Source organism: Hippopotamus amphibius, chromosome 6, assembly GCF_030028045.1.
Source record: "Hippopotamus amphibius kiboko isolate mHipAmp2 chromosome 6, mHipAmp2.hap2, whole genome shotgun sequence".
Classification (NCBI taxonomy): Eukaryota; Metazoa; Chordata; class Mammalia; order Artiodactyla; family Hippopotamidae; genus Hippopotamus; species Hippopotamus amphibius.
The window spans coordinates 64,410,559-64,423,415 of NC_080191.1; the positions used below are offsets into that span (position 1 = coordinate 64,410,559).

The window sequence follows — 12,857 nt, forward strand, 5'->3', positions numbered from 1 at the left end:
AATTGTCTTTTGGCTTTAAATTTGTAGCAAATCATTTTTTAAAGAATGCATTTGGCTAACTCTGATATGCCCATTTCATGGCTTTCTTTCACCTTCTTACAAAGATAAGCAGCAGATAATTCACTTCTTCAAAGTAACTTGGAAAGATTGAAAGATTGCAATTACAAGTATTGAAAAAGCAAAAGAAGATTATTTTCAAGTGTAGACATATAAAGTCCTTGGCCAGTGAAGTAACAATTGTTTTGGTGAAGGAGGTAGGTGACAGCATTTAAGCCAAAAAGCAAAAACAGAAAAATCCCTGGACCTCAAGGGCTCAATGAAAGTCAGACCACTTGAGATAAACTCTGCATTAGCTTTAAAAATTCTTTTTAAATTCTGTCTTTCACGGACCTCAGAAACACATAAATCATACAATATTACACACATTGACACCATTTCCCAAAAAGGAAACGCAACACCAACCTTCTTTTGACTTTTCAGTGCTGCTATGGCTTAAACAAAGCTCTCAGGGACTGGAGTGCTGGTTAATATCGTGTTTCTTCATCTCTTTGCTGGGAGTTTCTCAAGTTCTGCAATCAGCTGGTCAACAGTCAACTACAGCTGCCCAATTCACGTTGGACTTCCCTTATTCTAAGTTCTTACACAACTCGCTGCCTGGCCTTTGAAATTACACTGCCTCAGCTACTGCCATGAGGAGAGTTGTATTCTGCCTGTAGCCTTTTCTCTTCTCTGATTAGCTAAACAGTAAGACTGACCATTTAAGGAAAAAGAATATAATCCAATATATTTTCCTGAGGTTCCCATATTTTTGCCCTAGAACCTTTATAATGTAGTCTATAAAGCCAGGGAAGTTCTTTTCTTCTTTTCTTTCTTTTCTTTCCTTCCTTTCTTCTTTCTTTCTTTCTAAAACAAGATCTTCATTAGAGACTGATCATTCTGAAATTCAGTTTGCCTTAGCTTTTAGAAACTCATCCTTTCAATTGCAAAAAATAAAGCAAAATGGACAGGTTTAAACCGTAAGTACCCTGCATAAGGTCACTGGCACTAAAGTTACTACGAAACATCTCCCCTTATGAGTGCTTCATATATTTTTGTTAAGTTAAATATACAGAATAGTAAGTACCCCATAACATATTCATACATCTTTATGATGCTACACTCTTTTTTTGACTTGGAATATACTTTCTTGTCATGTTTAAGAGGAATGACTAGCATTAAGGGCAATGAATAGCAAGAATTCACTTGTATTTGGTGAGGTTGAAGCTAGTGTAAGATGACCTTTTTTGGTCTTTTCATTTTTATCTGTTACTAGGTTAGTAAAACAAAACAAAACATCTAAGGGAAGAAATAAAGAATGATAAATTTAATAACATATCCCTCCTTGGAGGAAGAAGTCTCCCGTATATACATTACCCAGTGTAGTCAGCTATAAAAGAGACACCCAAGCACTATGTATAAACACACTTTATCTCCAAGTACAAATATAGAAACCATGGAACAGTCTATGCTCTGGGTGATTTCTTGGTCTTTTTAGTAATAATTCTATAGGACAGCACACTGCTGAGTGATAAGGGAGGGACTGAAACTTAAATTCCATACTAAATTATTGGCTGGAGCTCAAACTATGTCTGCTTGGAGTACCCAGAAGCAAAGTATGTCCCTAACAGGATTCCAAATTTAAACAATACATTCTTCTGCCTTTCGTATGATCTATGAGTTTGATTTTACAGACCGTCTGTATCTAAGAATTTCATGTGCAACAAAGATTAAAATAAAAAAACTATATTTAAGGTCCAATAATAAAGCAAGAACAGCATAAAGTTATTGGAAATTCTACTAGGCAACTGTAAGTTTTATTAACTCATTTAATCTTCAAAACAACTCTATGAGTAAGATAGTATCATTACCCTCATTTTATAGATGAGGAAGCTGAGGCACAGAGAGTAATTTGCCCACAGTCGCAGTGAGCTGAAATTTGAATCCAGGCCATCTGACTTGCCTGTGAAATTAGCCTTTCCCGCCTCCTCCACGTCAATGACATTATCCTTGCTGTCCACCTTCAACTCAGATATAAGGAAACAAAACATATTTTATTAGCTTATCTTTTATTCTATCGCTATATATCTTAAAAATAATTAATGTACAAACAAATATATGTTGCAGGCTTTTAGATGTTATTTTTCTAACAAGCTGTTACCAGTCCTTTTTCTCTTAAACCTTTCTGCTGAAATACATCTCTCCCTAAGCTTACACCTTCACTTCTCATGATGCTGCTGTTTTAAAACCCACATATTAGAGAGGAGACAAATTAGTGAAAATGTCGATTAAACAAGCTCTGTAAAATCCTATTTCTTAGGGCAACTGTTTTGTGAAGAAATGCTCACCTTCCAAAAAAGACAATTGGCATTAGTTTAGAATGTGTATTTTACCACAAAGTTTCACTTCTAAGGAATAAGTAAAAATTATAACCATTGGGAAATCATTGCTAAACGAAAATATTAAATATTTCATAAATTTCACTGGGAAAATCCCATAGTGATTCTTGCTGAACACCCATTTAAAAGAGTAATTTTAACCTCCTTGTCCATCTTAAAATATAAAGAGAATGCTTTTCTTTTGGTACACATGGAAAAAATTAGTTCAAAATCATGATTCATGCTTTATCTCACACAGTAAGGCTACAGGTTTCATGAGTGATTTCAAATAAAACTGAGAAATGTCTCCTTTTAAAATCTGTAGGGGGCTTCCCTGGTGGCACAGTAGTTAAGAATCCGCCTGCCAATGCAGAGGACAGGGGTTCGAGCCTTGATCCGGGAAGATCCCACATGCCGTGGAGCAACTAAGTCCGTGTGCCACAACTACTGAGCTTGCACTCTAGAGCCCGTGAGCCATAACTACTGAGCCCACATGCCACAGCTACTGAAGCCCTCGAGCCTAGAGCCCGTGCTCCACAACAAGAGAAGCCACCGCAACGAGAAACCCACGCACCAAAACAAAGAATAGCCCTTGCTCTCCAAAACTGGAGAAAGCCCGTGCGCAGCAACGAAGACCCAACGTAGCCAAAAATTAAATAAATAAATAATAAAATAAATCTTTGAAAAAAATAAAATATGTAGGGAAAAATAAAAAGGGACAAGCATGATATTTATGTATTTTAATGTTCAAGGCCAGATTTTCATCCATGATGACCCACAAATGGAAGGAACCATGATTTAAATGTATAGTACCAAAGGTAACTATAAACAGATCTGGTACCAGAAGATGATAAAAGTATATGAGTTATAGTATTCAGAGCTCTAGGTGTATACACAGGAGATGCGTACACACACACACACACACACACACACACACATACAGTCTTTATATATTCCCTTTATATATTCCCTATTTCATTCTCAAGAGGTACATCATCTCCACAATCAAGTACATGAGTGTAATTACATTTATCTGTAATTTTTCTGGGCTTGGTAAAACTATGAAGACCTTCCTTGAGAAATTTTTGAGGTAAAAAACTATTAACCACACTATAGTTGCTTGTCTTGATTTTATACTTCTCTGTACTTTCTCACATGTTCATCATTAGAAATCTGGAGCCAAAAATGTTCATAGAACATCCACAAGGCGCATAGGGCTGAACAGCTCCAGAGCCAAGGGCTGCTTAGGACAATGCTTTGTACCTGGTTGCCTTCATAACATTGTTCAGAACTTAAAGGGGTAAACCCTGCTCCAAGGGACCCTAATTCCAAGAGAGCACCAAACTCACTTCTAAAAAAGTATGGTCTGGGGAATCATTGTGAAAGTGGGAGCCACTGATCTGGGTTTCAAATAGTGGACAAGGTCTCCGCAGGAGAGAGGAGGAAAAGTGTTCCAGGCAGAGGGGAATAAAACGGGCAGAGGTGGAGCATTGAGATGTCCAGTAGGTAGGTGTTTGGAGAAGGGCCCAAAATCTGAACTATCTGAAGCAGAGGGACACTTGTTGAGTAGTGGGAGCTGAGACTGGAAAAGTTAAGTACGTGCCAGATGATGGAAGGTTTCAAAATACCCAGCCTAGGTGTTTGGCAGCAACTAGCTGCAGAGGAGTAGGAAAGATGAGCACGGGAAAATTAACCCCATGGTCACGGGCAAGGTGGTTTGCATGGCAACAAGGGTGGAAGGGGAGCAGCACTGTTATAATCCAGGCTGGGGATGAAGGAAACAGACCTTAGGGTGGTGGGAGACATGGCAATGGATCTCTTATGGTGAAGGGGAAAGGGAAGATTCCAAAACAACACAGACATGAATTTGAGTGAACGAGAGAATACAATCTGCCTGGTTGATTGTTCATATACTGGAGGAAAGCACGTGCTCGAACCTGAGCTATTTTTGCTTTTCAAGATTAAACTTACAGTCATGAAGACAATGGTACTCAGAAATCAATCCATCAGGAAACACAGCTTTCACCCGGGGCTAAATGCTGTACTCAGTTATTCTCACACTATTCCACTACCTCCAAAAGAAAATACGTGCCTCCAAAATCTACTAATGGCAGATTTTGGCCTTACACATACATCTGTAAGCCAACAATGTGACCCTTCCTAAGATAAAAAGAAGAAAAATGTAAAGCATTTAGTTCAGATTTTTCAAAACTCTTTAAAGACAAAGATACTTCATCTCCACTAAAGCACCGGAAGTTTCATTCTCTGATACCAAGTTTACCAGAGTACATTTTGCACTGTTACATTCATTATACATAATTAGCGGCTTTTACTTCGCAAACTCATAATGCAATCAGAATCACGAAATATAACACATACTGAAATGTATGTACTATTTCATTTTCCTGAGCATATGACATATAAGCTTTAATTAGTTTCTCTTAAAATAGCAACATTCACTGAAAGAGTTGATATATGCTTGTCAACAATTTGTTCAAAACTGATTTTGGGTAAATTATTTCTTTAAGTTGACAAAACAGACTCAAATAATTTCTTTTAAAATGTGCATTTGTATCTTCTTTGAAGTTGTCCTTAGCTTAGAATATTTTTTCACATTATCATGTTCACTTAGAGGAACAAACTTCTCATGCAAATCCAACCCAACGACAGAGAGGAGTTATCAGTACTAACCACATCACCAACGCGCAGTCACAACTTTTGTCAGATTCAGTGTGATACTGATCACTAAGGATTCTGATAAAACTGCATGGGAGGGGATACAATACAACAGACGAAAGGAGGATCTCCTTCACGCTATGGTGAACACATTCGTACGTGCATACGTGCAACTTAAGAATTTTTTCTAATACATTCAATTCAAGTTTTAAAAATCAGAACCTGTCTTATCTACGTACAAGCAATTACTCAATGTCTTTTTAAAAAAAACACAAAATAGTATTCTCCTGAAGAGTTTACAGTCAACAACTGCAAAAGCAGTGATTTGAAACCAGGCATATCTTGTGCCTAGTGAGAAGCACTCGCGGTGACTGTAATGTAACGAGGTCAGAACCAGCACAAGGTGTACCAGTGTAATCAGAGAATCCAGCAAAGGAGAAGCCGCAGCCAGTCAAAAGCACAGCAACACAAACACCATGCAGGACTTCCCTCTCATCTACCACACAAGCTGCTCAGCTAGCTTCATTACATAAAAGTTATTTTGCTTCTAGGGAAAATATCCCTTCCATTGGTTAGCCATCCTCACTGTGAAAGCACTGTGAAGTTGTCCTTTGTCATATTTCTGCTACCTGCCGGAAAATGATAACTTGGCAGAAATATTTTGATGGCTATTAAAGCACCGTAACAATCTTTGTGTTTAAAAAGCAATCGGATAATTCTGAGAAAGAGATGACTTTCTGATTCTTTAAAAATAATTCACAGTGATTGTCATAATTCCTAAGTGTGTTATCACATAGTGGAACAGTGAGAATCAAAGGAAACAGACAACACAGAATCGGAGAGAGCTCTCCTCTCGTGGAAACAGAAATTTCTTAAGAGAATAATGAGCTGTGTATTTTGGTCTTACCTGACTGGCAGCTCGTCTAACCAAAGGTACGTCCTTTATGGAGGTAGCTTATCCTTTGAAGAACCCAGTGGCTTGCCCCACAGCCCAAGAGAGACTGGAGTCCTGGAAAACTATCCAGCCCAAAAGAATACAGAGGAAAAAGCTTTTCCCACTTTCTTTCCTAGGACCAGCCAATAGCTGAAGTCATGCAGGAAACTGGGTAGAGAGAAGGGGAAAGCAGCTTCTTCTCCCTGAAATCCCGATCAGCAGAAATTGGAGGCTGTTGTATATCTCCCACCCAGACTTTTGTTTAAAAGTTTTTTCAACTGTTGCTAGGTGTTGTTGGGTTCTGAGATTAGGTTTCTCGTCTTCTGCTCCCTTCACAGCACTGTCAGAGCAATGACTTTGTCGAGGAGCTGAGCTCGCGTGTGCTATATTTAACCAGTGTTCTCAGCAAGTCAAGCCTGTCAACAGCTGAGAAGTTTGGAGCCGACTCTACTCAGTTCCTCGGCAGCTGGGTTATCAGTGGATACAGTTCTGCTCACCCTGTAAAAGATTGCGGGGAAATGGCAGACCCTTTTAAGGACTGCTGTTCATTACACAGAGGTAATCATTGTTGGAAGCCCTAAATGCAGATTGTGATTTGGAACTTAGGTTTTAAAATCTGAAAAGAAACAGCAGCAGTTGCTTTGAGCAGAGCAATTTACCAATGCGATATGCTTCTCAATTAGGCTTTCTCAGATAAACGTTCTTGAATAGAAAAAGGCTTTTAAAACTGTATGATGACAGTTGGGAAAATTCACAGTAAGAGATCATTCGCAGGCAGTTTTTTTTTACATGGATGTGTTATATTCAGAGCTAGATTACATGTTAAGTCTGTCGTGTCAGACTTAACAAGCTTATATACCTGGCTGTTATTAAGTTTATCATAAAGGAATGTCTGTAACATTTTGTTTTTGAAAGGAAAATCTTAGCATTCTCACTCAGGTCATTCATTCAAAGCAAGAAATGGAGACCACTCCAGGAAGATCAGGACTTGAGACACCTCTGGTTGTCGACAGCCTGGCCTCATCATTAACCCTCCAGTCTCCAAAACCAGAAGGCAATCACTTCTACCCTGAACACCAACATGAAGAACATCTCAAGATATTTTTGTTTGTTTGTTTTTTATTTTTTTAAGCTCTTTATTGGAATATATTTGCTTTACACTCTTGTACCAGTTTTTGAGGTACACCAAAGTGAATCAGCTGTATTTATACATATATCCCACGACTCCCTCCCCGCCTCCCTGTCCTGGCCCTCTAAGACATCACCCATCATCAGGTTGATCTCCTTTTGTTATACAGCAACTTCCCACTAGCTTTGCTTTATTCTGTGTCAGAAAATCAAATGAATCTCCCAAGATTAGGAACCATAAAAATGTGTGTTTAAAACTATTCTTGGGACTGCCTTGCTAATTATATATGTGAAGTTAACAGGGGACCTGAGGGAGGGTCTTTTAGCCACAAAGTAGGAAGGGAGACACATGCACACACACACACATGCACACAAATACATACCATTATCGGCTAACACACTAGAATGTTGACCTGACAAAAATCTCACCAATACCACTGAAAATGTTGACCCCTTTCCTGAGATCAATTTATTGGTTTAAAGATACCCTTTTTTTTGACAGGCAAACTGAAGTTGGACCAAGGAGACATGTAAAGGCACAGATTTAATATTTTAAGTGTTGCATACTTGCAACAAAAGGCTTATATGCTAGAGCACCCTAATGTCTGTCTGGGAAAGGCTGCCACTTTTCACAGGGATGTGTGTTTCCTTCTTTTTAAAGAAATGACACTTACCTCCAAGGTTAGTTGACCCCACACCTCGACCTAATAGAAAACATCTCAACTCTTCCCAGCCCGCCCACCTCACTAATAGCATTCATCCTCTCCCACTAATTTATTTACTACTATTCACATATAAAATTGCATTTGTTCAGATCCTTAGTTCTTCTGGGTCTGGGCCAATGTTGATTAAAAAAAAAAGACTTCTATTAAGATGAAAGCATTCTTATCAACGACACTCCAATTTAAAAAAAAAAAAGATGAAAGCATTCTTATAAGAAATCAACTGACTCTTCTATAACGCTAATGGATCTTTTAAAGACCATCTATTCACAGTCCCTGAAAAGTGGGTTCTAATAGGAAGTGGAAGGATGTGACTGGGCTATGAGATGGTTCAGAACCACTAGGAGAATTTTTTTTTTAATTACAAAGGGGTGGGGTGTGGGGAGATAATTGTCTGAAAAATGCCCACATCCCACACATACCCCCATGCAATAGCCCCCATTTCCCTAAAGAGGACTTGGGGAATGTATCATTTCATCCCCCCTAATGTCCCCAGTCCAAAAGGACGCAGAGAAGCGTGTTAACCAAAGTCAAGAAAACTGAGGGGAAATAACCCACATTGCCTTTATCGACCTAGATAATTCCATCGAGAGGGTGATAGTTATTTATTTCTTCCCCAACAATCCAGACAATTACAGGTTGTAGTGGGGTTTTTCTTCTTTAATGAAAACAGTCCCCCACCATTGTTTTCTTTAACCTTTGGACTAGCTGTTCATTGTCGCTGTTAGTTTATTTTTAAAATGTGGTGACAAGTAACAGCACACAGAGTGTTTCATACAATTAGATGCTATTGCTACCTTCGAATTATGTTCTTTAATTATGGTAGGCTTATGTGCCGGTCTGACTCAGTGCTCCACAATCATCAGTCTCTCTGTGCTTCTCTCACATCTTCTCTCTCTCTCTCTCTTTCACACACACACACACACACACACACACACACACATTCTCTCTATATATATATAGTGAATTTATTTTGCAGGCTTCTCCCCACCCCCTAGGAATGATTATTCAGACAAAAGCATTTCCTACATAATCCACAGAGGAAGTAGCACCATTAAGAACTATTAGAAATTTGTGTTTTGTATACAGTCAACAAGGAACTGATTTTTCAACACATGTTGTTAACATATTACCATTCAGCGGCATCCTTTTCCCGGTTTTAAGTGTGAGCATTCTGAGAACCTCTGATAAACTTACAACTAAAGCTGAGTTTCCCAACTTCAAGAGTGAATCATGATGAAACTCTTTAATAAGAAGATAGAATAATGTTATTCATGAGAAAAAAGCAGATAAGTCAGACAAAGGGGTCGGCACATTATGTCTACACCCATTTTTAAAACCAAAATTTACCACATTGTTCATTTAAAGAGGCATAGTGATTTTTAAGATAAAAATTTATGCTGTTTATGCAGTGAAGAGGAAAGTAGATGCCGACTGCAAAACGATGTTCAGGGCAGCAGGGGGTGGGGGGTGCAGGTCACGAGGAGAGTTTCCAAACATGCCCTATACCACATATTGGCTGGCGCTAAGACTGGAATATAAGCTCCCAGAGAGCAGAGAATGTTTCCTGTTTGTTCCTTACTAAATACTCAAGCACCATAGTAAGTGTTCAATAAACAGGAATGATTGAATAAGCAAATGAACATGTAAAAGACTAAAGATGAGAAAAACTTTAGAGCATATTATCCATAAACTTACTGAAAATGCATCCAGACTCTCTGTACAGAATTGGGCCATTATTAGCTGCATATTCGCAGTTATAGAAAGAAAGTCATATTGTAAATTAATTATTTCAAAATTTTTAAATTTCAAAGGAAAGTAGTAGATTTCAAGACAATACTAAAAATACCTATGTAACATTAAGTGCTAGGTGGGGTTCTAAGGGCTTGACATAAACTAACCCACTTAATTCTAACAATAACCCAGTGAGGTAGATATTATTATTATCCCTCATTTTACAGGGAAGAAAACTGAAACATAGAGATATTAAGTAACTTGACCAAGGTCCCATGTTAGTAGGTAACAGAGCCAGATTTTGAACTGGGGGGGGTCTGGTTCCAAAAATTTCTGTTCTTAACACTTAACTGTCTCTTACACATATTAGTCACAGTGGCCTCTTCTTCACAGTCACTGAGAGTCAAAATGGATAGACTTTTCTATACCTGAATATATGTGCTTCTGAGGGAGAACATACACTTACAACTCCACAGCTTTGAGGCAGATAGGAGAAAAGTGGCATAATTTCATGATCCACATAGTAAAATAAAAGCTTATTGGAACTGAAGTCTTGTTGAATACCAGAAAAGAGAAAATTGGACTGAAAAGAAGATAATTGCTTTGAGGAAAAAAAAAATCTATTTTTAAGCAAAGGATATGAGCTGTTCAGTATTCTTTCTAAAACAAACAATGCATGATGAATGAGTTCACTGCTTAGTGAAATTCTAAAATTACTTTCTAAAAATATAATTTTGGTCTATGATTTGATAAGCAATTCAAAAATGTTTATGAACCATGCATTCACAACCAAAACTTCTCAAAGACGTAATCAACAACAAGAAAAAAAAATGGGGATGGAGTGATTGTTATACATTAGCTAGTCCTTTGGTATCAGAATGATATATTGGTGTATTTGTTATAGTCAGATAAGAGTTCTTATCTCCTGAAATATTTACAGATAAAATAAAATGATATCTGGAATTTACTGCAAAACAATGTAGTGTGAGGGGAGGAGGAAAAGTGGGGGAGAGGGCAATGAAATAAGATTGGCCACAACTTGACGGTTACTTAAGCCTGGTAACGGGTCATGATTATAGTACTCTCTCTACTCTCATGTGGTTTTAAGTTTTCTATAGTAAAATATCTTCAAAACGGTGCTTACTATCAGACATATAAGTAGATACTCAATAAATGTGTTATCTTCATTAATATTTATATGACTGTCACCTTAAAATATCTATATGAACTGAACTCTTTGGATCCAACTGAGTCTTTACAAGAAAGACACACGGGATTCTCCTGATGTCATCATAAGCAAATTAAGAAGACAACTGAATTAATATGAATAACACACTATTAGCAACTGAGATCAAAAGTTGAAAGAGAAAAAAAGTAAGGAAATTGAAAAGGCCTGCCTTAGGCAAATAGTCCTTAAACCATTGGGGAAACAGGCTTCATTCTTGCTTTCATCAATAAAACTCATCAACATTCTGATCTGCCTATCTGATAATGAAAGGGAAAACTGTCAAGAAAGTAAGGTGTCTAGGCTTTAAAAGCTGTGGGCAAACAGAGGTGGTTACTAACAGGAAATGTCATTACAAGGGTGAAAGACTCAAGGTGAAAAATTCAGGGGGAGCAATGCTCAGAAATACTTGAATTTCATATCCATTTTTACAGCTGAGCAGGCCCTCATATGCCTGATATTTGCATTTCTTTACACCTTTCAACTGAAAATCTGGTAATAACTTACCTGGAAGAGCTGGAACAAATAATCAGGGGCAGGGAAGTGTTTTGAAATGATGAAATATCTAAAAATCTTGTACCTCAAAGCGTTCCTTTTAGTCACCTACCTGGAGGACTATGAGGTAAGTCAACCATGTGAAGAAACAATGAAGAAAGTTCTTAAAAAGCCTAGTGTTAAATAAATATAATATAAAAATCTGAAGCTACAGAATATGGAAATCAGAATCATTAGGTAGAGTTGAGACAATAAAAAAGTAAACGAAAGTCACAAAGCAGCAGTTTTTTAAAGCAAACTGACCTCTACACCTTGATTATAAGTTCCCTATTGACTCTTTAGTCATAAAAATAACATTGCAGAAGAATATTAAAGTATTTAATGAATTAGAAAGAAATTCCCTGAAAGTTAAGTGAAAACAGCAGGTAATAAAATAGCAGCTGTACAGCAGAAACAAATACAACATTGTAAAGCGATTATAGTCCAATAAAGATTTTTAAAAAATTTTCCCAAATGCAAAAACAATAAAAATCAAAATTAAAAAAATAAAATATTTCAAAACACTTAAAATATTTCATTATTTCAAACACTTTCCTGTCCCTGATTATTTGTTCCAGCTCTTCCAGGTGAGTTATTCCCACATTTTCAGATGAAAAGGGTGAAGAGTTCTTACATTATCACATGGTGATAGGTACACAGAAGATATATATGATATAGATATAAATACTCCATCCCACACCATGCATATGTATTTCTACAGAAATACGTACATATATGTATATACGTGTATGTATATTTATATCTGAAATACATAAGTAATAATAATTACAGTGGTTATCTTTTCCTATGTTTTCTAAATGTTTAATTGACGTTTTATTTTCATAGAAGGAAAATAAGATTTCTTAAAATCATTTTTCATTGGTGGTTTTCCAATATCTTGCTGAGATGGAAGGTTGAAGACCTGTGCTTGGTATGACTTTTCTTTCTTGTTACCATTCAGGATTTCAATGAATTTGCCTTAAAATAATGTAATAATTAAACAAACACACACAGCTGAATTTTGTCTGGTGTGAGTCTGGCATTCATTAATTGAATTCCTCTTAATATTTGCTCACAGGAAAAGAAAACAGTCATCTTTTCATGATTCTTCAAAATGAACTGCAGTTGCTTTGCTTTCCATGCTTTTTCTACTCTATTACCCTTTAAAATGTCTTAATTTTTCATACCATTACATCATTGCATTTTTTTTTCCTTTCTTTTTTTTTTTTTATTTATTATTTTGGGGGGGGGGTACACCAAGTACATCATTGCATTTGCTTCTGTAACTTTCTCCCGTGACATTTTCCCTCTGAGACATAGATTGTGTTTGGGCTCTGCATGGAAATTCTGCATGGTGCCAGGAGGAAATATTTTCTCCTTTAGGGCTTACCTGAGGAAAGCTTTCAGCCATTGTGCTGCTGTGGACTGTAAACAACTAGGGACAGAGAAACACTTTCTGTACTTCCCCACCAATATCTGGAATATGACAT

At 37.2% G+C, this 12,857-nt stretch overlaps 1 protein-coding gene across 2 annotated transcripts in view; it reads right to left on the bottom strand.

The window, feature by feature from the left end:
* FILIP1 (filamin A interacting protein 1) overlaps positions 1-6,439 on the bottom strand; it is a 200,506-nt gene extending 194,067 nt beyond the window's left edge. Inside the window, exon 1 of one of the 2 annotated variants that reach the window (XM_057739733.1) lies at positions 5,998-6,437. The gene's annotated coding sequence lies outside the window, so the exon portion shown is untranslated. Of the gene's footprint in view, positions 1-5,997 lie in introns of both variants that reach the window. The other variant, XM_057739732.1, reaches the window with a different exon arrangement.
* Between the last annotated feature and the right edge of the window lie 6,418 nt (positions 6,440-12,857).